Source organism: Giraffa tippelskirchi, chromosome 9, assembly GCF_054371585.1.
Source record: "Giraffa tippelskirchi isolate mGirTip1 chromosome 9, T2T-mGirTip1v1.2.pri, whole genome shotgun sequence".
In the NCBI taxonomy this organism is placed as follows: Eukaryota; Metazoa; Chordata; class Mammalia; order Artiodactyla; family Giraffidae; genus Giraffa; species Giraffa tippelskirchi.
This window is the reverse complement of record NC_137283.1, coordinates 48841495-48868101: the sequence shown is the minus strand read 5'-3', so window position 1 is coordinate 48868101 and position 26607 is coordinate 48841495. Positions and strand designations below refer to the sequence as shown.

At 50.6% G+C, this 26607-nt stretch overlaps 1 protein-coding gene across 10 annotated transcripts in view; it reads left to right on the top strand.

Annotated features, from left to right (window-relative positions):
* Positions 1-7209: 7209 nt before the first annotated feature.
* Positions 7210-26607, top strand: part of DAG1 (dystroglycan 1) — a 52519-nt gene continuing 33121 nt past the window's right edge. For 2 of the 10 annotated variants that reach the window (XM_081525518.1, XM_081525519.1), the window contains exon 1: positions 9821-10140. The gene's annotated coding sequence lies outside the window, so the exon portion shown is untranslated. Of the gene's footprint in view, positions 7326-8686; positions 8747-9820; positions 10283-16696; positions 16867-26607 lie in introns of those variants that run through there. The other 8 variants (XM_081525525.1, XM_081525522.1, XM_081525523.1 and 5 more) reach the window with 8 other exon arrangements.

Below are 26607 nucleotides of genomic sequence, written 5' to 3'. Positions count from 1 at the left end.
CATCTGTAACATGGGGCCAATAATAACAGCTGCTGCAGAGCATTGTTGGGAGGCCAAGTGAGATTTTGCAACACAGATCTGCAGCTTGGCTATTTACTGGCTGTGTGACCTCTGGTGACTTTACCCTTGGGCCTCAGTTTCCTCATCTGTAACATGGGGCCAATAATAACAGCTGCTGCAGAGTGCTGTTGGGAAGCCAAGTGAGATTTTCCGTGTCCAGGGTGCAGGACAGAGGTCAGCGATGGCAGCTGTTATTATCAAGGGATATGTTCGTCCTCCAGAAGCCTGAGGTCTCCAGGAAACATAGGGAGTCAGGTGCTGAGAAGGCTTGTGGATGCTGCTCTTCTGTGGAGTAGGCAGGACTTGGGTAGGTAGAGGAAGAGGGGCCCAGGCAGGTGGCATTCTCCAGTGAGTTGAGGCGAAGCAGAGAGACTGGCGAATCTTTTTGTTTTTGGCTGTGCCAGGTCTTAATTGTGGCATACAAGATCTTTAGTTGCAACATGTGAGATCTAGTTCCCTGACCAGGCATTGAACCCAAGCCCCCTGCATTGGGAATGCAGAATCTTAGCTACTGGACCACCAGGGAAGTCCCAAGACTGGGGCATCTTGACCATTCTGGGGCAGGTCCCTATAGCCCAGGGTGGTGTAAAATGGAGTGCAAATTTACTGTGTAGGAGGCTAGAAGTCTCTGAAGATATGTTGGTTTGTAAGATTTGGGCTCCAAAATGCCAACTGGACTCCCTGGGAGGTCTCTCTAGAAGGCTCCGGGTCTCCAGCACAGTTTTAAGGCTCTAAGAGGCCTCACTTTCAATAAAGTGTTCATTCACTCATTCCAATTTTACTGGGTACCTTCTAAGTGCCAGGCCCTGTCTCCAGTCCTAGAGGGTCCCAGAATGAAGCGCATAGCCGGACACAGGCCCTCTGTCTGTCCCAGGGATGAACTCTAAAGGAGACCTAATAATATGGTGGGGTAGACAAGGTTCCAGAGCAGGGAAACCCTGCTCAAGCCAGAAACTGAGACGGGGATAAGCAGGAACAAGGTCGGCCAAGTGGCCAAAGAACGCTGCAGGCAGAAATGTCACACATGGGAAGGCTTGAAAGGCTTAAGGGGAGCTGGCAGATGCTTGGTGGTGTTTGTGGGAACTTAAAGAGGTTCCATGTTTCTGGGGTCCTGTGCAAAGAAAAGCTAGATTAAAGATGGGAGGGTGGCTGTTGAGAGAAGTGGACGCTGGGGGCCGAGCTGGGCAGGCCAGGGTGAACGAGAGATCCTTGCCGCCCTGCCCTGCTCCCAGCAGCAGTGGGAGGTCAGGGACAGAGGATTGAGCAGTGGCCCTGGCCCCACAATGTCCCCTCCTGGCAGGCCACAGAGGATTTTAAAAATTATTTGTCTATTTTAATTTTTTTAAATTTGGCTGCTCCAGGTCTTAGTTGCAGCACGTTGATTTTATTTGCGCCATGTGAACTCTTAGCTGTGGCATGTGGCATTCAGTTCTCCAACCAAGGATCGAACCCAGGCCCACTGCATTGGGAGAGCAAAGTCTTAGCCACTGGACCACCAGGGAAGTCCCCCCAGTGGTTTTATGGGAGAAGGTGCTCAGGAGACTGAGGCCCAAGAAGACTAAGGGGATGTGAAGGGTGAGGGCTGGCACCTCACCGTCGGGCTGACAAAGAGGCAAGGGGACCTTGGCCCTGGAGGAGCCTGGGAGCAGCAGCAGGCAGCCCACAGCTGTGATGGGTCCCCAGAATTTGAGGTCAAGGACATCTGAACCACAGGGCTGTGGGTGGGCCAGCAGGGCCACCGGGCAGGGGAGGAGGAAGTCGTGGCGGTTCAGAGGGAGGCAGTGTCCTGCTCTGATCCAGCTGTCAGGGAACAGCTGCTGGCCCGGAAGGGGGAGGGAACCCCGGGCGGCAGCAGGTGAAGAAGCCCCCTGGCTGCTGGGCTGTGGGAACGGAGGTTGAGAGCCAGTGAGGGGTGGGAGGGCCTGCTGGGAGGCGCAGCATCTGCTGCCCACAGGGCCAGCCTGGCTCCAGGCTTTCAGAGGCAACTGGAATTCCTCTGAAAAGGAAAGGCTGGGGTGAGTTTGGGGGTAGGGGATCTTGGCCAAGGGATCTCCTTCATGTTCCAGTGGTTCCCCCACCAAGCCATTCTTTTGGGCTGCACTGGCTCCCTCAGGAACCCTCTAGAGCCCTCCCCCTCCCTACTCCCTGTTTATTTCCCCCCTTCTCCCTGACTCCTCAGCTCCTTATCTGTACCTGTGCCTTGGCCCTTCTTCTAGAAAGGAAAGCAAACCACCACAACCGGTGCCTTTCAGAAAGCTCTGGCCGATTGGGTCATGGAGAGCAAGGGGTTTGCCCAAGGTCCCAGTCAGTCAGAGGCAGGTGCCAGGGCCCCCAGCCTGGGTGCACCCAGCCCTTGGGGCCTCAGCTCTAAGGAGATTGAGCAAGTAGGCCTGGTATTCACCCCCAGGCCAGGAACTGCCTCCTGTGAATTGGAAATTGAGGGGACTAATGGGGAGTGAGGCTAGTCCCAGTGGTTGTAGGTGCAGGAAAGAGGCCTGTGCGTTCCCACTTGTCTGCCCACCTCAATCCCGGGGCCTCAGCACCACCGCCGCCATTGAACCAATTGCTGAGGGTCCTGGTAGCAGGGTGGGTACAAGGAAGTTTCAGGCACCGGGCAGATAGGGGGTCAGTTGAGGCCAGTGTTCCGTCCTGGGTCCCCGCAGCCTGAGAGGAGCAGCTGCTTGGCACTGCTGTGAGGCCCAGACTCTCCCCTTTGGGAGCAGCCATCTCTCCACCTGAGGTCCCTGAGGTTGTGTTTTTCCAGCTGCCACATTCCCTCAGACGCTTAGGGGCGGAGAGTTGGGATGGGGAGGAAATGTTTCTTTTTACCTTTTCTGTAAAACTTCTCCAGGGATCACGAATGGGTCTCTGTAGGGCTCTTAGGTCCTGTCAGGGCCTCTGCAAAGAGTCACCGCCATGCTTACAGCCAGCCGTGCCCACAGCCAGAGGTCCAGTGCCCTGGCTTTAAGCTGGGGACTCTCTTATCTCAAGGGCTCATCCTGTGTCCAGTCCCCAGTCCATCCCCTTCCAGGCCTACCTGGTCCCTGGGGTCCCCTGTCAGGTTCAGTCGACTGAACCCACCCGATGAATACAGATCCTCTCCTGCCCATTCCCGGGTGACCCCAGCCAGGACCTCCGTCCATTCTGGCCAAGTGGCAACTGCAGGGTGGGACCTTTGAAGGTTACGGGCCCTGATCAGCGAGGGGAAGAGAGATGGATGGGACAGCTGGCTGAAGCCTCATGCATTTGCCAGGTGACACCCCGTGTGTCCTGAGGGCCTCCTGCAAGCTGTGTCTGGCAGCAGTCCCAGGGGAGTTGGGTGGGCGGGTGTGTGTGTGTGTGGGGGGCTCCCCCCCCCCCCGTCTTGGGGCGGGACAGCCTCCCCTACTCCTCTACTCTCGCCCCGCCTTCACCTGGACCCAGTCCACGGGCTTCCCTTCCTCAGAGAGAAGGTTCTAGGCCCTTTGGTGGGCTCTGCAGGATGTCTCCTAAAGCCTGCAGGGTAAAACAGGAGCTGCCCAGGCCATTCCTCTCCCCTCAGGCATGCACCCCTGCATCCTTCCTCCTCTGGGGCTGGAAGAAGAGGATGCTGCTGCCTCTCTGGCCTCACTGCATTCCGGTGGAAGGTGGAGGCAAGGAAAGGAAGAAATTTGTTTTCTAAACACTTGTTCTGACTTGACTTCCCTGGCTCCTGGTGCCCCTCCCCCCGAGGGGCCCCTATCTCTGCCCCATCCCTACGGGCTCACCCACCTCCTTCCCCACTAGGGGAAGGAGGTGCTCCAGGGCTGGGGCCAAGCTGCTGCCCCCTCATTCCTGGCCCCACTGCATTCCTTCCAGGAGGCCTGAGGGCACGGTCCCCACTCCCTTCCTCCTCACTCCCACCTCCAGCTTCCCTGCCCCTGGCTTCTGGGATCCTATATTCAAAGCCTAGCCTGGTTCAATCCAGCTCCAGCGCCTGCTACCTCCCCCCTCCCCCGACCCCCGGTCACTCTTTCTCCCTTGTTTTGTGTTCCATTCACTGGTCAGGCCATGATGACCTCCTGGCTTCCTCAGACCAGTCTGGCCACTTCCTCCTCTGCCTTCACCTAGGTGGCCATTCCTTAGAACCCCCAGGACTCCCTCCTTCACCTCCTGCGGCCTCTGCCTTCGAAGAAAGGGCGTCCTTGATGAGCTGTACCACACAGCAGATCCTGGCCCTTCCCGGGTCCCTCATCCCCCGGTGACTACATTTTTGTTTACTGTAGAGCTTGTTACACTACAATCTGCGCCCCACAAGAGCAGCTTGTTCCTTCTATCCTTTGCTGGGTTTCCAGCATACAAAAGACTCAGCAGATATCTGCGGATCAACAATACACTGATGGATGTTTCACGCTGGTTCTGACTCAGTCACCGAACGTGCTCTTTTCTCACTCTCAGTGAGCAGGCAGGTCTGAAGCCCATATCGGAGGGCGCCTGGTAATGAGGGACAGGCTCAGACAAGGCAGGGAGCTTCTTTCAGGTCACACAGCGAACTCAGCTCGGGGTCCCAGTGGGGGCTTACTCCTCATATGGACACACCTGGAGATTTGGCCGATCCACTAACATTCTCTCTCTCTTTTTAAAAAATATTTACTGATTTTATTTGACTGTGCCAGGTTTCAGTTGTGGCATGCAGGATCTTCAGTTGCCCCATGTGGGATCTAGTTCCCTGACCAGGGATCGAACCCAGGTCCCTTTGCTTTGGGAACATGGAATCTTAGCCACTGAACCATCAGGAAAGTCCCATCGCTCTTTACCCTTATTTAGTTTTTAATTGTGCTGGGTCTTTGTTGCTGTCAGCGGGCTTTTCTCTAGTTGAGGTGAGCAGGGGCTACTCTTTGGCTACATGTGCAGGCTTCTCATTGTTGAGAAGCTTCTCTTGCAGCTTCTCTTGTTGTGGAGCACAAGGGCTTCAGTAGTTGTGGCTCGTGGACTCTAGAGCCTGGACTTGGTAGTTGCGGCCCACAGGCTTTGTCGCTCCGTGGCATGTGGAATCTTCCTGAAGCAGGGATCGAACCTGCGTCTCCAGAATTGACAGGCCGAATCCTATCCACTGTACCACCAGGGAAGTCCCACTGTTTATGAGTGCCCCTCAAGATGTTTGGATGAATCCCTCTTATTCTTCCCTGCAATGCTGGGGATTTCCCAGACCACAGGTGGAGTTCCCAGCAGCTCTGCCTGTATGTGTCAACACAGCTTAGAGCAAAGGCTATCTGTCCACTAGAGGTTCAATGCTTTCCAGTGTTCTAAGGACACTCACATCAGCCATGAGTGCAGAGTCAGAACCCATGGTTGGGGGGTAGCCTATTAATGTCTCTTGACTAAGAGGCCACTGAGACGAGCCCAGGCTGATGAGAGGCACAAGCCCAGATCACAGGCCCCCTCTGAGAATAAGAGGTCTTTTTGTCCTGGAGAAACTCTGGCTGAACTCGGAGCCAGACATGGACATATGACTAAACGTGGGGAAGAGACTCTCAATCTGGCTGAACAAGAAGAGTGTGGTGGTGGAAATCCCCTGGCGGTTTAGTGGTTTGGACTCCGAGCTTCTACTGCAGGTGGCACAGGTTCGACCCCTGGTGGGGGAACTGAGAGCCCAGAAGCCACTGTGTGGCAAAAAATTTAAAAAAAATGTGAGCAACTTCCCCTTAGACTCTGGGTTTAGGGACCAGCGGGTCAGTGACTGAAAAGAATTAACAAATAGGTCCCTCAGCTTTGCTTGCCTCCACTGGCTCCTCGGCCAGATGAGACCTAATCTGGTGTTTAGTCCAGTGCTCAAGGCCACAAGCCCAGTGTTTTGAGAATAATCACCCAGAGTTGGCCTTGGGGGACTATCTTATCCCTGAGTCAGAAAGGAGTGGAATGTGGCTAAGGGAAAGGGCAGCAGACATGTGTCCATCCAGGGGAGAGGTGACTTTTTTTTTTCTTAAGTCTTTATTGACTTTGTTACAATATTGCTTCTCTTTTATGCTTTGGTTTTTTGGGCCAGGAGGCATATGGGATCTCAGCTCCCTGACCAGGGATCGAACCCATACCCCCTGCATTGGAAGGCAAAGTCTTAACCATTGGACTGCCAGGAAGTCCCGAGAGATGACTTTTATTCATTCAACCAACCCTCACCCTTTCCACGAAGTTCTTGTCCCCACAGGACTGCCTGTTCTCGGAAGGCCAGCTACCTGGCTGGCTAGAGGAAGGCCCTGGCCAGACACATATGAAGGGGTCGGGTGGAAAAGCTGTGCTAGAGGACTCTACAAGGGGAGGAACTGCGTTCTGGGAAGGCTGGTGGTGACCCGCAAACACGCCTACTGGCACTTTCTCCCAGATGAACTTATCAGCCCTTTCTGCAAGAGCTGCTGGACAATCTGCCTTCTGTTAAAGCCAGACAAAAGGGACCCCTCCCTTGCTCTGATTTGGCTGTTCCTGCTCGCCAAGCCCACAGCCTCCGGCAGACCTGCAGGCCCAGCATTTGTATCATCAGGCCTCCACTCTCAGCCAGCATTGACCCCTTCCCTTCTCCATGGGGGCCTTGAGGGAGTATCAGGAATACCAGCCTCCCTCTCTCTGGAAAAGTCTGAGGCTGGGCACTGGCCCTTGGCCCTCGGTTCCTAGGGAATATGCTAGAATAATAAAGCTCTGGAAGCCTAAGACCAGAAGAAATTGTGGTCCAGGTAGGTGTCTGCTGGATTTCACTTGAGCTAGAACCAAAGCCCTTGGTTCAATCATATCAGCCCCAAGTAAGCACTGGGTCATTTGCCGTGGGCCTTGTACAAGGCTTAGACTTTTGGGGAATAACTGCCAACCAAGAGGGAGGCAGCACTCCCTGATTCCTACCTTCCCAAACAGAAGTTGAGCCTCTATTACATGCGTGATGTTAGGTGATCATTGGGACTTGGGATCAGGCAGGCGCACATAACTGGCCTCAAGGGCTCATACTCTAGTGTGGAAGACAAACCTTACTTAATCTGACAATCTTCCCGAAGCCTCTGACTGGGGGTCTAAGTGGAGGGTGGAGGATGCACAGGAGGCTATACAGCCAGGCGAGTTGAAGGCCGACTGTCACGCCTGAAGAGCTTCATTCTCCGCCTCTTGATCAGTTCTCTCTGGGCGCATACCACGTGGGTCCTTTGGGCATCTGTTCCTGGGTGTGCCCTGGGCCTCACTCTTGACTGTGCTCTCCAACTGGCTGTGAACACCAGGCCTGACCTACGATGGCCTAGACACTGCTGGGGTTCCAGTATAATCTCCCAAGGGTGAGTCACTGGGGACCCTGTGCTGAGCCCTAGGGTGAGCTGTTGAGAGCCCCGGGAGGGGAAAGGCTTCAACTCTCAGGACCACAGGAAGTATCAGGGCCTTGACTTTACAGCCCCTGCCCAACCTAGGGGCCCATGAAGACTGTCGGCCTCCCTCTTTACTCTGAAGTGGGCTCCATGTGGGCTGGTTGGCCTCCAGTCTGGGCTTGCTAGGCCCCAATAGGCTGGCTGTCCAGGTCTCCTACCTTTGGGGCCTGAAGGAATAGGGGGTTGGGGGAACCCCACCTCCAGGCAAAAAAGAAGAAAGCCAACAATGAGGCCCAGGGCTCGCAGCTGTTCTGGCCTTGTGGGAGGATCTGCCAAGGCTGGAGGACTGGGGGAAGGGAAGAGCATCAGAGCCAGCCTGGGACCACAGCATCAGCCAGTGAGCCCCAAACCTGGGGCTGATACAAACCTGGAGAAACAAAGACTGGAAGAATTTGGCTGTAAGGGTTTCAGGCAAACTCTGGCTGTTGCTCCTTTCCTCCTAGGACTAGGAAGGGCCTATCCCACCTTTTGGCATCAGCTAGTTAAGGTAGCGACCTTCTCTTGGTTGGAACTCTGGGGGAGCTTGGGCATGGGGGGGTGGGACGCCAGCTGCCAGATTGAAGCCTGGTGCCTCATCTAGCAAGACCAGTGCCAAAAATGAAGAAGGAGAGTTATTCTAGTGTCCATTGCTGGTCAGTGAGGACCAAAGAGCAACTAGTAGTCTTTGGGCTCCTCTGGTGGCTCAGATTGTAAAGGATCTGCCTATAACACAGGAGACCCGGGTTCGATCCCTGGGTCAGGAAGATTCCCTGGAGAAGGGCATGGCAACCCACTCCAGTATTCTTGCTTGGGAAATCCCATGGACAGAGGAGCCTGGCAGGCTACAGTCCATGGGGTCACAAAGAGTAGGACATGACTGAGCGACTCACACACACACACACACACACACACACACACACTCTCACACAGCAGCTTCTGTGTAGATGCTATGAGAGATGAGGCCTATACTCACTGCTGTCTTTTGTTTTGGGAAAACACACACATACATATATATATGTAATTATATGGTCAGACACTAAAATACCCAGCAGAATCTCAGGCTGCAAAGCAGTGTCTGGTGTGCCTTTGTGGGTGGGAGGGAAACTCTAAGCTGAAGGAGTGAATGAAAGAATGTATTTTGTTTAGAAACCTGAATAAATTCCTGCATTTTTAGCCTTTATGGAGCAGCAGAGTTTTAAAACTGGATTTGAGAGGCCGTCCAATTTTTAGGCTTAACATCCAAGGGATGATTAGAGAATTTGGGACTTTTTCCCGATTTTTAGTTCTTTTTCCAGTTCATTTCCAGTGAATGAAGTTTGGAGCCTCTGCATTTAAGTGTAAAGAATCAAAAACAGGTATGTGTGTTGGAGACAAGGCGTTCTTTTTGCTCTCTGAAATTTGCTTCTTCCAGTCCTCCCTATCGAGGAGGAGAAAGCAGGGGAGACCAAGAGCTGTTGGGATTCTCTGGGAGGAATCCATGGCAGGCAGCAGCCAGTTCTGTGTTCAGAACGTACTTGCTGACAAGAGTGCGGGCCTGGAATTCCAGGCTGGCCCCGGGCCCAGAAAGGGATGGAACCATCCTGAACAGGGTTTGGGGAACAGAGCCCACCTCAGGTCGCATCCCCAGAGTCATCCCTTATCTGTGGAGTCTGGGGCCTTTGAGATAGTGGGTCTAGGTAAGCCCTGGGGAGAGTGAGAGAGTCTTTAGGACCCTCTCCTTAAAGAGAGACAGACCTCAGCAGTAACTCCCAGCCCTTTATTCACCCAACTCCCTGAAAGAATGTGGGGCCTCGAGTGAGTGACCAGTGCCAGCGGGTCAGAGCTATTTCTGGCGCCTGAGGAGGCATCGGATTCCGGGTGGGTGTTCAGGGCAGGAGGAGGGGAATGGAGGAGGGTCAGGCCTGAGGCACTTCCCGGACGCGCCCGCCTGCTGGGGGATAGGCCCCCCGGAGAGGGGCCGGCTTCCTGTTCTTCCGGCTCTCGCCTCAGTTTCCCCATCAATATAAGAGTCGGGCAACGGGGCCATCATCGTTCCAATCTGGAGGACGCTTCCTGATTGTTTTCTTGGCTTACAAATAACCTGATCTGAGTTTGAGGGAAATCAGGAAGGCGGAAGGCAGTCTATGGGTGGCCAGTTGCGGCCGGGCCAGGTTATCCAGCCTGACCACCCGGGTAGGCTGGATGTCTCTCAGACGCCCAAATGCCTGAGGTTGGGTGGGGAGCCCTTCCCCCACCCCCAGTCCTGAGCTCTCCGGGCGACCCGGACGGGCCGAGGCGTGTCCCGGGGACCGACCGCGCTGGCCGCGGGCGGGATTTCCAGGATGGGGGCGTGTCCATTCGAGCGGGGGCGTGGCGGGCCAATGAGCAGAGCGGCGCGGACGGGGGCGGGGCCTGTGCGCGGGTGCGGCGCGCTGCGGGGCGGCCGACGCAGGCAGAAGCGGGCGTCGCGGGGACTGCCGGTCGGCGCTGCGCGGAGCTGGCCGCGGGATTGGCTGCGGCACTCGCGTGTCAGGGGGTTGCCAGGCTTCAGTCGCGCGCCCCGCCCTCGCGCTCCGCGCCCTCTCACCGCCCGGTACGTGCTAGCGCGGAGGCTGCGGTGCGGCGCTCGCGCTCCTGGGGCTCGGCGGCGGCGGCGGCGGCGGCGGCGGCGGCAGGAGCTTCGCGCCGAGTCCCCGGGGAGCAGCGGCGGCGGCAGCGTGTCGCGGCCGGAAAGAGCGAGCACCTGCCGCGGCCCGCCCGGCGGCGCTCGGTGAGTGCGCCGCCCGTGCACTGCCGCCGAGCCTGCCAGCCCAGGCCCCCCAGCTCCGTCGCCGGCGGAGCCTCCCGAGGAACACCTGCTGCTGCTCGCTGTTTGGCCCGGGGCGGGGACACGGTCGCGGACGTCCTTGCGGGTGAGGCAGCGGCGGGGCCCGGGTAGAGCCGCCCCTTGCTCTCGGCCCCTCAGGCGCGGGCTGGGGGCGTCCAGAGTCTGGGCCCGGGCTGCGCGCCGCGGCGATGGGCCAGGCCTCAACCCGGCCCGCGCTCCCGGGAACGCGGGGCCTGCGCGTCGGCCGCGGGCGTGTGCGGCCGGCCTGCGGACTGCCTCCCGGGCTTCCACCGAGGGTCGCACCTCCAGCTTGGCCAGATCCCGAGGATGGGGCATTGAGCCCCCTCAGGAGGCGGGGAGGGGCGCCGCAGCCGCCGGAGCCTGAGCTCAGAGACTTGGGGTCACCCCTTCACACACAGACACACTTGGGCTTCTTTGGAAGCCTGCTGCTACCTTTTCACCTTTTCACTTAGCGTTTGGAAAACTATCTTCACATGCGGGAATATTTGGAAAAATGTCCCCGGAGAAATGGCTCTCTGGGTTTAGAAGTCTTCTGCCGTAAATTTCAAGTTAATTTCATACCAACTCAGCTACTGATTTAAAATCCGTATTTTAATCTTTATGACTTGAGAAGCTCTTCGACTTGTGAACTTCAGAATGAGTTTTAATGGTGACCGTGAAGTTTGGCCTTGGTGAGAGCTACAGCCTGGGACAGCACGGTTATAGCCTAGAGTTCTAACTTAAGAGCCCGGTCTGCTGTTTCCCTAAATAAGCGAGTAGACAAGATTCCTGGCTTGGAAGCCCGACTTCTGTGCAGGGAGGTGGTGTTTACAGGACATCAGTTCAGATAAAGAGTTGAATGTGCTACTAGGTATTTGGGAGTTTGGTGTAGATGGGTTGTTGTAACTTTATCAGGTTGTTCTTTGCTTAGCTGTTGAGAGAGGTAATTTTGAAATGTCCTTTTTTTTTAAAAAAAATAATTCAACATGGGAGGCATAGTTTGAATATGGAGAAGTTGAATTGAACTTTGCTGGCCAAGTAATCAGAGCTCCTCGCCTGCATGCTTAAAGGAGATTGAGGAGCCATTTCTTGGAGCAGTGAGATTTGGGGAGGGGGTTCGATGAGCCTGTTGAAGGCCTGCAGGATACTGTATGAAAGGAGGTGTAAGCAATGCAGTTTGAGCAACAAACATCTGGTTGGAACATGAAAGCTTGTGTTGCTTTCTGTTGCAAGAAGCAGAGAGCCAGTCTTCACTGTTCTGAAAAATTGATTTGGCAAAATACATTCATTTATTTAACAAATACTTGGGTTCACTACTCAGCAGATTCTGTGGTAGGTCCAGGGGACCCGTGTATTGGGTTGGCCAAAAAGTTCATTGAGATTTGCTCATACACTTTTCCAGAAAAGCCCTAACAATCTTTTTGGCCAGCCCTAAAAAACAGCCTGGTTCTGCCCTTACGGAAGTCAGTATGGTGGACAGTGGGGAATGGGGAACCTGTGATTGATAGTGTCTGCCCACTCAGTGTCTGCCCACTGGCTCTTGGGAGCCTGAGGAGAGAGGGAATTCCTGAGCCAAGGCTTACAGGGCCAGCAGAAATTAGCTGGGGGACAGCAAGGTCCCGACCCAGGGAACCACATGTACATGAGTGCCTAAAATAGCACCTGTGAGTCCTCCAGCTTGAGAGGTGGGGGCCCCTGGCCTTTCTCTTGTGCTGAGGAGTTCAGACTTCATACTCAAGGTGCCAGAGTCTGGGAAGGGTTTTCCTCGGTCGAGTGGCATGGTCCAGACCTATGTTTAGAAAGGTCTTGTTGGTGGCCACATAGGTAGTGCAGGGAGAGGATGGGAAAAGGACCTCTGGCTCGGAGTTAAACCCTTAGAGGAAAGATGAGGGTGAAGGAGCCAGCTGAGAAGACTGGCTGAAAAGTTTGAGCAAAGGGAATTCCAAACTGTGATGAGGGAGGAGGCTCTATTCAGGAATGTGTGGGCCAGAATATTTAACATGACCAAGGCTTTAAATCACCTCTTCTGTAAATTTGCTAGTGTCTCTTGAACATTGAATATGGTGGAATTTGGAGAGACCCTCAGGCCGCTTAGACTGGAGTTGTTGTTTACAAAAGGAGAAGCATGGCGTTTTTTGGTTAACAACCTTAAACAACCTTATTTCTCACTTGAACTGGGGGCATCGCAGTTTCTTTTGGGCAGGGCTGGTATATTAACCCCCGAAGTAGATAGATCTGTGTTCATCCTTGTTGAGGCAGATGAGAGCATGTTCAGTCCTTTAACCTCACAGTCATTCCAGCCTTTCCTGAGCTCTGGATCACTGATGTGATGGATCTACACCAGCACAGTCAAGGGCCTTCTGAGTTTCTGCTCTACATGCACTATTGTGAATGCTTCTGAGAGTCCTTTCCAGTGGCTTAGCAAACTGAGTCACAGATGAAGGAATGTTCCCAAGGTCACACAGCTGTCATGTGTGCAGAATTAGGATTTGAACCCTGGTTGAACGTTTGGCTATACCATACCCATCTGTGTTTGTGTTGTATCAGACTAATAATGGTGGTCTCAGTTGGGTCCTTCTCCGGCAAAGACCAAGCCCAGGTGTTTGGTGGTGGGCAGAATGCTGGGACGATATAAAGTGATCAGTAATCCCACATGGAACTCCAGGAACATGCTCTGAGGGGCCATTTTCAGAAATCTAGGGTTTGTCAGAGCCTTCTTGAGCCCAGCGCTGGTGGCTCTGGGCACTGTGCAGAAGTAAGCCAATGAACTTGGGTCCTAGGCTGGGGAGGGCAGACCTTAGGGGAGAACTGCATTTGAGCTAGACCTTCAAGAAGGGTTAGTGGTTTGATTGGTGAAGGAGTAGTGGCAAGGAGGTCACAATTGTGTGGAAGAAAAAGAAGTGAACAGAGGAAAGGGGTCGGGGAGAAGGCTGGGCTCTTTTTCTGTATGTTCTGGAAGGTTGGGTTGGAGTCAGAAGGCCACATGGAGAAGTTTGATGTTATGGAAGAACAGGAAACCTTGGAGATCTCAAAACACAACTGTGATGGGATCAGCTCTGGGTTTTCAGAAGTGAGTCCCCAGTGTGGATGTTGAGGTTGGGCTGGATTAGAGACAGGTTGGTTACTGCTGTGGTCCACTGGGGAGATAGTGGCTCTGAACAAGAACAGTGGTCAGCAGGGCAGTGGAGATGAAGGTTCAAGATGAGCCAGTTCAGCATATGTTAGGGACCTGAATGCTGCTGGTACCAGCAGGGATCTACCACTGAGTGAAAGAGGCAGGAGATTGACAGTGAAAAGATGAGGATATAAGGCTGCATTAGCCAAGCACTGGTGAGGACTTGAGAAACTCCAACTAAAGAAGAAGTGAAGTGAAGTGAAGTCACTTAGTCCAACTCTTTGCGACCCCATGGACTGTAGCCTATCAGCCTCCTCCGTCCATGGGATTTTCCAGGCAAGAGTACTGGAGTGTGTTGCCATTTCCTGCTCCAGGGATCTTCCCAACCTAGGGATCAAACCCGGGTCTCCCGCATTGTAGGCAGATGCTTTTACCGTCTGAGCCACCAGGGAAGCCACTAGGGAATTCCCTAGTGGTCCAGTGGTTAGGACCCTGCACGTCACTGCAGAGGACTGGGTTCAATCCTTGGTCAGGGAACTAAGATCACACAAGGTGTGTGGCATGGCCAGAAAAAAAAAATGAAGGACCCCTAGACTGCCTGAAGAGGGGAAGGCTTGAGTTTCTGTGGCAGGCAAGCAGCAGGGCAAAAAAGAGGTAAACTTACGAAAGAGAGCACAACTTGTTGACCCACTTGGTAGGTAGAGGGAAACATCTATACTTTTGGATACTCAGAATCATGGTGGGTGTAATGTAGCTTTAGGCTGGATTTCAGGTAAAGAATTGCCAGTGACTTGCACATTTGACCTGTGCAAGGCAAACTGAAGGTGTCCCATGATGGTGTGACGTTGGAACCCCTTTACCCCATGCTTCCTTTTTAGGTTGGTGGTTTTTTTTTTTTGATCATCAATTCAGTTCAGTCGCTCAGTCGTGTCCGACTCTTTACGACCCCATGAATCGCAGCACGCCAGGTCTCCCTGTCCATCACCAACTCCCGGAATCTACCCAAACCCATGTCCATTGAGTCGGTGATGCCATCCAACCATCTCATCCTCTGTCGTCCCCTTCTCTTCCTGCTCCCAATCCTTCCCAGCATTAGGGTCTTTTCCAATGAGTCAACTCTTCACATGAGGTGGCCAAAGTATTGGAGTTTCAGCTTCAACATCAGTCCTTCCAGTGAACACCCAGGACTGGTCTCCTTTAGGATGGACTGGTTGGATCTCCTTGCAGTCCAAGGGACTCTCAAGAGTCTTCTCCAACACCACAGTTCAAAAGCATCAATTCTTTGGCACTCAGCTTTCTTCACCGTCCAACTCTCACATCCATACATGACCACTGGAAAAACCATAGCCTTGCCTAGATGGACCTTTTTTGGCAAAGTAATGTCTCTGCTTTTAAATATGCTATCTAGGTTGGCCATAACCTTCCTTCCAAGGAGTAAGCGTCTTTTAATTTCATGGCTGCAATCATCATCAGCAGTGATTTTGGAGCCCCCCAAAATAAAGTCTGACACTGTTTCCACTGTTTCCCCATCTATTTCCCATGAAGTGATGGGACCAGGTGCCATGATCTTAGTTTTCTGAATGTTGAGCTTTAAGCCAACTTTTTCACCCTCCTCTTTCACTTTCATCAAGAGGCTCTTTAGTTCTTCTTCACTTTCTGCCATAAGGGTGGTGTCATCTGCATATCTGAGGTTATTGATATTTCTCCCGGCAGTCTTGATTCCAGCTTGTGCTTCCTCCAGCCCAGCGTTTCTCATGATGTGCTCTGCATAGAAGTTAAATAAGCAGGGTGACAATATACAGCCTTGACGTACTCCTTTTCCTATTTGGAACCAGTCTGTTGTTCCATGTCCAGTTCTAACTGTGCTTCCTGACCTGCATACAGGTTTCTCATAGCCTTCTTGATTAAGAGGCACATAACTAGCTTAGCTGAATGGCAAGTGGTGATAGACTCATTTTGTGGGTGGGCAAGAATAAGAGTGAGGTCTTATGAGTTTTATTGTTTTTAATATTTTTATTTGCTGTGCCAGGTCCTAGTTGGGGCATGTGAGATCTAGTTCCCTGACCAGGGATCGAACCTGGGCCCCCTGCATTGGGAGAGCAGAGTCTTAGCCACTGGACCACTAGAGAAGTCCCATCTTAAGAGTTTTTTTCCTAACCAGTGTGGGAAGTCAGCAATGAGAAGTTTGATTCAATATTCTAGGTTCCAGGGTATGTTGTTTAGATTTGAGCCACTGCAGAGTGTAACCACTTGGAGGCTGGAGGCTTCCAGAGTATCAAAGAATTAAGAAATGCTGGTGTGAACATGGAAGGGGACCCCGAGGGAGACTAGAGTATCGAACCATAAGGGATCTCAGAGCGAGAATACAGGTAGTGTGGGCTTCTAGGTGCTCTGTGTATTGGTCAAGGATTTCTCCCTCCTCCATGTTCAGGAGTATTTTTGTGCCTTTGTCAGTGTTACTGTGTTATTGCTTACGCCCCCATCTTTCTCTGCTTTTCCTGGGTTGACACTCCAGTCCTGGAGTAAGGTGTTGGTGGTTTTGAATATGCCAGTGATTAATCTGGTCATTTCCCAGTAGGTCTTTGTGTGCCCATGCCTTTGGGCACTAATTTAAAGTAGTCTTCCTGTGAGTTGCATAACCTGCTTCGCCTTTTGACCGCAACTCTTCACTCTGATCATTAGTCAGTGATACTGCTCAGATAGCAATTTCTATAAATAGGGTTTTAGAGTAGTTTACAAAATTACACCAGCCAGAGGGCTTAATTTAGCCCTAGTGAATAGGGTTTCCTATTTTCCCATTCCTTGCGTTTGAGAGACCTAAGCATTTTCTTAGCTTGGCTCTGGATCCAGGGTGGAATGATGGATGGCATGCCGTGGTACAATATCATGAACTGAGCGTGTCTAAGTTGATGAAACTGTCCTGTGTTCTCTGCTGGAGTGAAGTAAATCTGAATGAACTTTTGCAGTATGTTGACTTAATTTATATTTTGCAAGTAGAATCCTAATGGGAATAATCAGCTGAATATAAAAATTCATTTTTATGACAGTGTCTTTAACCTACACATCCTGTGATGCATTTAATATGAGGTTTTGCTTCTCAGTTACACCTTCTTGAGCTAATTGTTTTTGAAAATACCCCTGTCTAAATTTTAGACATTGAAATTAATTTTACATGTTTTGAAGCTGTTTATAATTTTTTGATCCTAGATTGACTCTGCAGAAGACATTTCATTTTCTTTGTCATGCTTTGGCAATAAAGGGTGACTGGTGGTGTGGGCAGATTGAGCGGCACGCCCCACTTCCTTTGGATGTGGTGGTTGTGGTGTATGTAATGCTGCCTTGGTTGTGGACATTCACCAATATTGGTTCCTTCTTTTCCTGTAGGGCTTCTGCTCTCCAAGAAGATAAGGCTTTTTTTTTTTTGGCCTTGCTGCACGGGATGTGGATCTTAGTCCCTCTGCAGTGGAAGTGAGGAGTCTTAACCACTGGACCACCAGGGAAGTCCCCTTAAGATAAGGCTTTTAAAGCAGCCTGGCACTAGAGCCTGAAGAAAGGTACTTGGAAAGGGAGATTGCTGCTAAAGCAAGATGAGGGATAATCACGTACTTGGCAAAATGATCATGGAATTTTAAAACACTGTGGTGGGGTAAAAGCTGTATTAAATAATACATGTATTTAAAAAAAGAAACGTGGAAGATAAAAGTCGAAAGTAAGGGGCAAATCTCTTGTTTTCCCCAACATTATTCCTTCTTTAAATAGCAAATGCTAACACACAGTTAATCTCAAAAAGTTCTAAAGGATTTTTGTACAGGGGAAAGAAATCTTTCTTCCATCTGCCTTCTCAGTCCCTGCTTGCCCTCCCTAGAAGCAGCCGGCATCCCCTGATTCCTGGGTGTCCTCCAGAGATGGCCCTTGGGCAGCACTTTTACCAAGTTAAAATTTAATTTTTAATCTTGCTTTTGCCCTCCGAACATTATAGTATTCATTGTTCTATAAATATAACATTTCTGATGGTTAACCTGCCTTCAGTTCTTACACAGTTGTTAATCTTACTTTAGTTATAGTAGATAATATTGCGGTTGACATCTTTGTACATAGTTTTTCTTTTTTTTAGAATTTTATTCTTACCTCCACAATATTAAATATAAAACTTTTGGAAAAAGTGCAGTGTGACTTACAGTTTTGGAGGAGCCCATTTATAACATCAAGTAAAGCAGGTTTGTATTGAAGGTCATTTTTTAAGCACTGTGTACATTTTCCCTAGTCCCTTTTCTGTGACTTGCGTGGGTGTGCAATTTTTAAAGCTGCATCGAGGCCAAGACTCGATATTCCCTGCCATTGGGGGTATGTGTAGCCACAGATTCATTCTTCCTGAGGCAGTCACAGCCCTCGGATACCCTAAATATAGGGGAGTGTGCCAGTTGAGGGAAGCTTAAGGATGAGTGAAGCCCTTGGAAGGATGTGTCATACTCAGGGAAAGAGAGGCCAGTGCCCATTTTTGTCTGTTTTGGCATTTGGTCTTCATTTCTGTGGATGTTGAGTTTTTGTGTATGGAGTATGGGAATCCACAAATAAGAAGTGCTGCTTACAGAGTCCTTTCTAATAGCTGGTGTTAATGTGTATGTATTGAAACAAATTTGTGGAATTGGAAGATGCCTGTATTGGCAAATGTTAGAGTTGTCTCTGTTTTACTTCTCACTGTACTGGGAACATTTCCCCCAGGAATTCCAGGGGTTGATAAAGGATTACTTAAGGAGGCTCCCAAGGCTGTCTGTGGCAGAAGTGAACCAGTTCTGCCTTGGTTTTCGGAAATGCCTCTTTTAATTAGCCTAGTTGTTCTTCAGGGCTGGGTTGATTCTTTAGCCACTTTTTGCTGAGAAAAATGATGAAGTCAATGATAGAACTGCAAATACTATTTCCTTTTTATTTGGTTATTAATCACATGGTACACCATCTATTTTCTGGGCCCTTACTGTACAAGAAATGCTCTCATAAAGCATTCATCTCTTGTTGCTGTAAATATCCTGTGCCTGCTTCTGCTTGGGCTGGTGGATTGTCTTTGCATTGGATCTGCCCTGACCTCAGGGAGCCTCACTTACTGGGTTTTGGAATAGCGGAGACTAGCCTGATGAGTAGTCCCTGCGCAGGGGGGCATTCTGGATCTTGTGGAAAATGAGGAAGTGTCGAGAACTTTGCTCTACCTGTTATGTTAAGCATCTTGGACTAAGTGTCTTTTATTTTTAGATTTTTGAGCAGTGTTGGGAAGGCTGAATTGCCTGAGTAGAGAAATTTGGTAGGAGGAAACTAGAAACTCTTTATTAAAGATCTAAAAATAGAATTCATTAAAGTCACAGATAACAGAATTCCTGTCTCCTTTCCTTCTCTGGGTTGTTCCCAGCTGTTGCTTCTCCTTACCTGGAAAAGATCACAATATTTTGTCAGAAGGGTCAATAGTATAGACTTAACACAATGTTTGCCAGTCTGAACATGTGCTTTATCCAGTTTTAAAAGTAGACTAAAAAGTGACTGGATTCCTGGGCCCTGGGAAGAAATCTTTAGCAGGAAAAGTTGATTGTTCTTGCAGTACGAGCCCTGGGCTGACGGGGACTGAGAGGTGCCTGAGTGTTTGGTTTTTTTTTCCCTTCTGGCTGGACACTGTTGACCAGAGAGAGGACACCTGTGTAGGCCATCTAATCCACATGACTTAATCAGTTGGCACCTCAGGACTCCTGGTTTTTCAGGAGGGGTCCTTTCTGGCTTGTGCAGCTCGAAAGGAAAATGGCTGCTCAGGCTGTCTTCTTCGGCAGGCCTCTGCTGCCCTGGGCTGCCTGTGCCCTCTCCCTCCATGTGAGGGGGTGAAGGAATGTCCCGGTCTCCCCTCTCCCCTCCTGCCATGCGCTTCCAGGGAGAATGGGGCCCATTGTGGGCTGTGCACAGCCCTCCACTTAAGTGTCCGGCCTGCCGTGGCCTCTGTTCAGTCTGCTGTGGCGACGGGATGCTGAGGGGGCCACGAGCCCGACGAGCCATCATTTCCTCACAGGCTGCCCTGCCATTCAGGAGTGTTCTGAGCGATGGTGCCTGTGCTGTGTTTGCCCTCGGGGCTGCCCTCTGATTTTGTCATGTCTTGGTCAGCATTCTTGTGGACCCCTTTGCAGGGCTGAGCTCACTCGTGCGGCAGATCTCAGGCCATATTTGGAGAGGCAGGCCTGCTGCTCCCAAGGGTGGCTGAGTGCCTGGTCACAGGAGGCTGGGGAGTTGTCTTCTGAATCCACTGGGAAGCATCGGACTAATCTGTTTGTGAATGAAACTGGACTTCAGATTCTTGCTTTTCAAATTTATTCTGGCCTTCAGTTGTATCTCAGTAGAGCTGGGGGAAAACTTACTGTGGCCTTAATCAACTGTAGAACTTGAAGATGTGAAATGCTGGAATATGGGATAGGGAAAGCCAGAGAGACTCAACTTAAAATGTTTTTTTTTTTTTTTTTAATTTATCTGGCTGCACTGGGTCTTAGTTGCGACATGTGGAACTCTCAGTTGTAGCATGCGGGATCTAGTTCCCTGACCAGGGATCGAACCCAGGCCCCCTGCATTGGGAATGCAGTCTAAGCCACTGGCCCACCAGGGAAGTCCTGAGACTCAGCCTTTTAAAAAAGAGGCTTGTTCTGGATACCAGAGCTCTCTCCTGATACCAAACTGCCTTACCCATCAGGTAGTTCTCCTGACCCCAGGCCAGTGTGTCCTTGGAAAAAAAATGTAAGAGATGCTTAATAATTTAAGGGAGACCTTAATGACTTAAAGAGTGAACAGATAGTGGTTACTGGCTGCTTCTCTTTCAAGGGTGTCGGCTTCAGATAAGGAGCCAGATTTGTCATCAGCAGTTGTTTAGCAGGTTATGTGAAGGGTAGTTGAGCGAGCTGGTAGTGGAACGGGGGATGGAGAGAGCCCAGTCAGGCCTTCCTGGAGTTGGCGAAGGCCTTTTCTACGTGAGGTCTGTATTGATTGCCTGGAAGGCTACGGAGAAATTTGCTCCTCTGAAACCCAGGTAGGTTGACTTTGGAACGGTCCTGGAAATTGTTCTTGGAAGGCGGCTAAGCTACCCACTGTACCACGAATGCCTAGGTTTGAAATTGTTCTTGATCATAGTAAAAAAAAAAAAAATCCATTCTTCCCGTGAGGCTTCAACATGCACAGTTTCTTTGTTTTCTGGGAAGTGTCTTGTGAAAGGAGCAGCTGGTACTTGCACTGCTCTGGATGTTTGCCTTCCTACTTTTTTTTTTCTTTTATTACAGGAAAAAAAAATTTCTAGCCTATTTTAACCTGCTACCTGAGCAGAGTAATCTGCTTCCTTCTCTGTTTTAAGATTGGGAGTGGCACTCGTTTTTACCAATTAAAGAAATAAAACTTGCTGTGCTGAGATAACACTGCAGATGCCAGCTCTTTTTATAAATGATATTGAGTTTTCTAAAGGAGAGTTGTTCTTTCAGATAGTGCTTCGTCATGCTATGGTCTCTTGGGTCGTGACCTCCCAAGAGGTGAGGTCTACCCACTAAAGGCCCTTGCTGTTTAGCAAGACAGGCAAGGGTCTGTGGTACAAGTTCGATGAGGTTGGACAGTGAAAACACTGAGTACCCTCAGCAGTAGAAACCTGAGCCTGAGAAGGGAATCTACCAGAGGTCCTGAGCTCCCTTGTCCCCCCTGCCTCAGTAAAATTGGGAGAGATTATCATCCCCATAGGCTGCTGAAGAGAAAGTAAAACTTCCTGGTAGTGAGTCCTATACCTCTCCATAATTGGTACCTGTTATTCTTACACTTGTCCTTTTTCTGGTGTAAACTCGAGAGCCCAATATTTAATAATTAAAAAAAAAAGTGTCAGTCGCTTAGTCGCATCTTGACTCTTTGCAACCCCTTGGACTGTAGCCCGACAGGCTGCTCTGTGAAATTTTCCAGGCAGGATATTAAAGTGAGTTGCCCTTTCCTTCTCCAGGGGATCTTTCCAACCCAGGGATTGAACCTGGGTCTCCTGCATTGCAGGTGGATTGGTTACCATCTGAGCCACCAGGGAAGCCCAATATTTAATAAAGGCTGGACATGTTTCTTAGGCTAAGTGATTGATTCAGAGTTTTTTTAAATTGTGTTTTATTTTACATATGTAATAGATTATATTTTATGTGCACCAAGTAGTATCTTATATATTTTTTTAAAAAGCCTTAGACTATGAACCCATCATGCTAAGTCACTTCAGTCATGTTTAACTCTTTGCATCCCTGTGGACTTCTGTGTCCAGGCTCCTCTGTCCTTGGGATTCTCCCATCTGTGCTTCCCAGAAAGCAGCACTGGCTTGACTGCTCGCTCACCTGTGGAGTTTTGAGCACTGTGGTGTCTCTCTTAGGGTGGCTGATCCAGGAGGGACTGGCCCCAGCGAGATGAATAAAAGACAAAAATAGTTTGAGGATCAAGGGTTTTAGTAGCTAGACAGTGTTGTTTGTATTTTTAAGGAGTTCCTTTGGCGATTCTTCGATGTGCCCAGCTTGTTTTCTCGAGCCTCACTAGTGCAGTAGAAGGAGCTCAGCCTGGCAAGGTTGTCAGTTGAATTGATTGACTAAAAGTGCTTGATTTCCTTTTTCTTTTGTATAATTATCTCTCTCAGAACATTCAACTGCACTGCATGCCTGGTGTGAAAAGCCCTTGGTTTTCAAAGGGCTACCCGTATGCTTATTTGTTTTTTTTTTTTACATATGCTTATTTTTTCCCCATGTGACCATATGACTTCTTGACTAGGTAACTTAGAAAACTGACTTTTCAGCCAGCAGATGCATTTTAAGAGACTTGGAGCCAGTGGGCGTGCCTGGTTGAATGTTGGGCAGCAGCAGTTTCTATACCTGGAACATACAGTCCAGCTGAGCTGTAGGGCTGGAACTCTTTAGAACAGGAATTTTAAGACTTAAAATTTGTTGCTTAGTAGGATGAATTTAGTCCGGAATGTCAGAACCTTACTCTGTAAAGTCAGCATCCTCCCTGGAAACCTGAAGTGTTTGGGGCTTCCTTGACTCCCTGAGGGACAAACCGAGCTTAGAGCTGCGGAGTATAAGGAAGATAAGGGTACAGGCACTGTTGCCTGATTTCTGAGTGGAGGATAATTATCCTAAAGACAAAAATTTGGTTCCAGCCTCCAGATAATGAAAGCACCAGGCTTTATGATTCTGTGTCCAGAGGGAGCTGCCTGTGGGTTCCCACTGGAGAAGGCTCCAGGTGATTTCCAGATAGTGAAGGCATTTGGTCTCTGACCTTTGTTTTAGAGGCATTGAGGATAAAGCTGTCGGCTCTTATCAGATAAGAAGATGACGTCATACCCCCCAGAGGGGAGCGGAAAATCTCTAAATGGTCACTAAACCCTCTGAAAGGAAGCAGAGCCCACAGGGCTTTTCCCAGCCTGGGAGAAGGGTCAGGGCAGGGCCTCACAGAGGAGGCCACTGTGAGGAGCTGATGCTCAGGACAAGAGAAGAAAACCCTGCTGTGGAAGTAGTCCGTTTCTGTTGCAGGCACTGCAGACTCCTTACCATTGTGAGGGGATCATTGACCTTGGCAGTTTGATTTCAGATTTGGATCTGGGGTGGAGAAAGCAGGACGCCCAGAGGTGTACATAGTGAGGTCCACGTTCCTTCGCTAGGCTGCTCATTTAGGTTGTCTGAAGCACAGAAGTATTAAAACCGTCAGAGATTGTGGGGGACTGGATTAAGGTCATTTGTATTTTGTATATATATTTTAAGGTGTGTGATGTGAGGGATCAGGGAGAGGACCTTACAGAGCTGGCAGGCAGTAATAGATTATTTTCAAAGCCAGGCTGACATACAGGTACACACTGAGGTGTCTGTGACCTGTGGGGCTCTTTCCTGACCCTGATGCCATTCCTTAGTTGTGATTCCGGCAGGGCCTTCGAGCTGGAGTTTAAGGGAGTTGGCAGAGTTAACTGTGGGGAGCCCCTTTGGTTTGGTGCTGATTTGGATGAGAGTGTATGTGTTGGGGGGGGGTGCTTTGGGGATAATTGGGGAAGCTGCAAGAGCAGATGGGAGGGGAATTAGGGAACGTGAACCTTGGAAAGAGGTCAGTAGGGAGAAGGTCACTCCCAGTGTGTGGAGGAACTTGGCTGTTTTCATTGTTAAATCCCCAAGTCAGCGGAGGAGGTAGGAGGCAGGGGTGCAAGGGGTTATTGTCTGGGGATGATGAAGGGTGGGGTTTGGAAGCCACCATGGGCCAGGTCAGCTAGTGGTAGGGGTGGGAGATGAGTATAGTGACTTTGGCCTGAGGTGACAGAGTTCTGGCCACATAGATAGAGCCAACTGAACAGAAACAGAGGCTGTGAGGTTGGACTCGCCCTGAGTTGAGGGGCCTGAAAGGCAGTGCTGGTGTGCTTTGCAAGGGAGCAAGTTAAAAACCCTTCAGGCCCTGGGAGTCAGGAAAATCTGCTGTGCAGGGACTAATGACTAGACATGTCAGGATTTGGGGGCACCCAGTTTAAAAAACTACACTACTCTGCCCGTGGGAACCAGTTACAACTGCAATACCAGCTTAACAACCAGCAGAGCTACTGGAGAGTGTGGGACTTGGGTGAGCCGCCAGTGGTGGTTCCCAAGGCCGAACCCCTGAATTAGAGGACGTCCCCTCCCAATTGCCTGTGAGGCCACCCTCTCTTTTCCACGCTTCCTGGTGCGATTCTCTTTCTGCAAATGCTACTTCGCAAAGCCCTCAAGCTCTTCCAGGACTGGTTTTATGTTTGAAAGTGAAAGTCACTCAGTCATGTCTGACTCTTTGCGGCCTGTGGACTGTAGAATTCTCCAGGGCAGAATACTGGTGTGGATAGCCGTTCCCTTCTCCAGGGGATCTTCCCAGTCCAGGGATCACACCCAGATCTCCCGCATTGCAGGTGGATTCTTTTTTTTTTTTTTTTAATTTTTAATTATTTATTTTTGGCTGTGCTGGGCCTTTGTTGCCACGTGCAGGCTTTCTCTAGTTGTGGCAAGCGGAGCTTCTCTTGTTGCCAAGCACCGGCTCTAGCTTCAGCAGTTGTGACTCACAGACTTAGCTGTCTTGCGGCATGTGGGATCTTCCTGGACCAGGGGTCGAACCGCTGTCCCCTGCATTGGCAGGTGGATTCTTAACCACTGGACCACCAGGGAAGCCCTGCAGGTGGATTCTTTACCAGCTGAGCCACCAGGGAAGCCCTAGTGGGTTTTTATGTTTACTTAATCTTATTTTTGTTTTTTAATATATTTTTGACTTGGAAAAAACTTCACTAGTGTAAAAATAAAACAAAAATGGAGAAAATAAGCCCACCCCCCTCCAAAAAAAGTAGAGCTTAGTAAATTATAAGGTCAAGAAAAGAGCTTTATTTGTTCCCCCAGAGGCTTCTCAGTGCTCCCCAATCCTGCCACAGCCCGCTTTTCCCCTTCCTTCCCAAGGTGACCCCATGCTGTCCTTTTATATCCGTTTCCTTACTTTTTTTTTTTTTAATGGTTTTACTCTCCCAAATGTCTGTCCTTAGGCACTGCAGTTTAATTTGTCCACCTTTTCTTTTAATTAGCATGTGTTTTAAGTTTATTTATCTACATTTTCCCCGCTCTGTCCTGTTTCCTGGCAGTTATCTGCTGTAGAACTTGGGCCATTAGACCTGTGGGATCTCTCCCGGTCCAGATTGAGAAGTGTGTCCCAGGGTACAGATCAGCACACCCTCCTCTGTGTTCACTGTGACTCTGTAGCTGGATCCAAAGGCTCGATCGGCCTCAGCTCTGGTCCTTCTGGCAAGGTGGAGGTGGTTTGGGCCTTTGCTTTCCTTTTGTTCCGTATCTTGCTCATAGGCAGGGACCCAGAGCGCCACTTCTGTGGCAGGACAGTGGGGCCTGAGGAGAGGCCAGGCCTGCTCAGCCTCTCAGTGGCTCCGCCGTCCTTGTCGAACCAGTTTCTCCAGCACGGGTGTGATAGGTGTGGCAAGGGGAAAAAGCTGTTCTCCGGTCTAATTCGCTGATGGGACTTCCCTGGTGGTCCAGTGGTTAAGAATCCACCTGCCAGTGCAGGGGGACATGGGTTCGATCCCTGGTCTGGGAAGATGCCACATGCCGCGGGTCAGCTAAGCCCGTGCACCACAGAAGTACTGAGCCCCACGTCCTGGAACCCTTGAGCCGCAACAAGAGAAATCACCAAAGTGAGAAGCCCATGCACTGCAACTAGAGAAAAGCCTGCACTCAGGGACGAAGACCCAGCACAGCCAAAAATTAATGAATAAATAAATACAAAACAAGAGTCATAACTTTAAAAAACAACCTAATTCACCGAGGTGGATTCTCCCTCGTTCCTCCACACTGCCCTTCTCCCCAAGCCAGCGCCTCTGCCTTCTCCACGTAGGGCGCTCACAGCCCCAGTCGTCAGAGCTTAGAGAGCAGCCAGACTCCATAGTCTTTCGCCATATCTGCGCTGTCAGGCCAGGGAGGTTGGGAGGATAATGGGACCCTTTGTGAGCTGTGGTCGTGGCTGCACCTGCTGCTCTCAAGCCCTGGGTGCAGAGACTCACCTGACAGGATGGGGAGGTGTGTCAGCTGCCAGTGCTGTTGGCTGGTGGCTGGAGAGGTGGACACGCGGAGGGCCAAGATGCACATTGCTTCTATGTGAGGGTAGCCTCAGGGTTCAGGCCCAGGGACTTGTTTGAAGCCCACCCCAGCTTACCCCAAAGTTTGATGGGCAACCTGAGCAGGGTCTGGTGTGGGGCCAACTACGTGGTCACCTCAGAGGACCTCTGCTGGGCCAGCTGTTGACGTGAGGCCCTAGAGGATCAGGGCTCTGCTCACGGCTGGCCTATACCTGCGAGTGGGGTTGGCCAAAGAGTTCGTTCAGGTTTTTCCATACGCTGTAACGGAAAATCCCATATGAGCTTTTTGGCCAACCCAATATATAGCAAGCCCACTGCCCTTCAGATGGGAACTGACCCTGGGAAGAGGTGTCTTGTGATTGATGTACCAGAAATGATCTGGCCTTACCCCGGTGCCATGACACTCCCACGTGCCTGTGGTGTTTTCATTGTGCTGTTAAGTCACACGTTAAAAATTCCATTTATTTTTACGCTTAAATACTTTTGAAGCCAGGTACATTCAGATTTTTGCATCCTCTGTGTGCATGAAGGTTGCTTAGGCCTAAGGAGGCTGACCAGGCTTTGTTTTTTTGTCTTGAATCCAAGTTTTCTGAGGGTTGTCCTTTAGGGAGGAGAATGTAAGGAATTCCAGAGTCAGGGAGGCGTGGGCTGGGCTGGT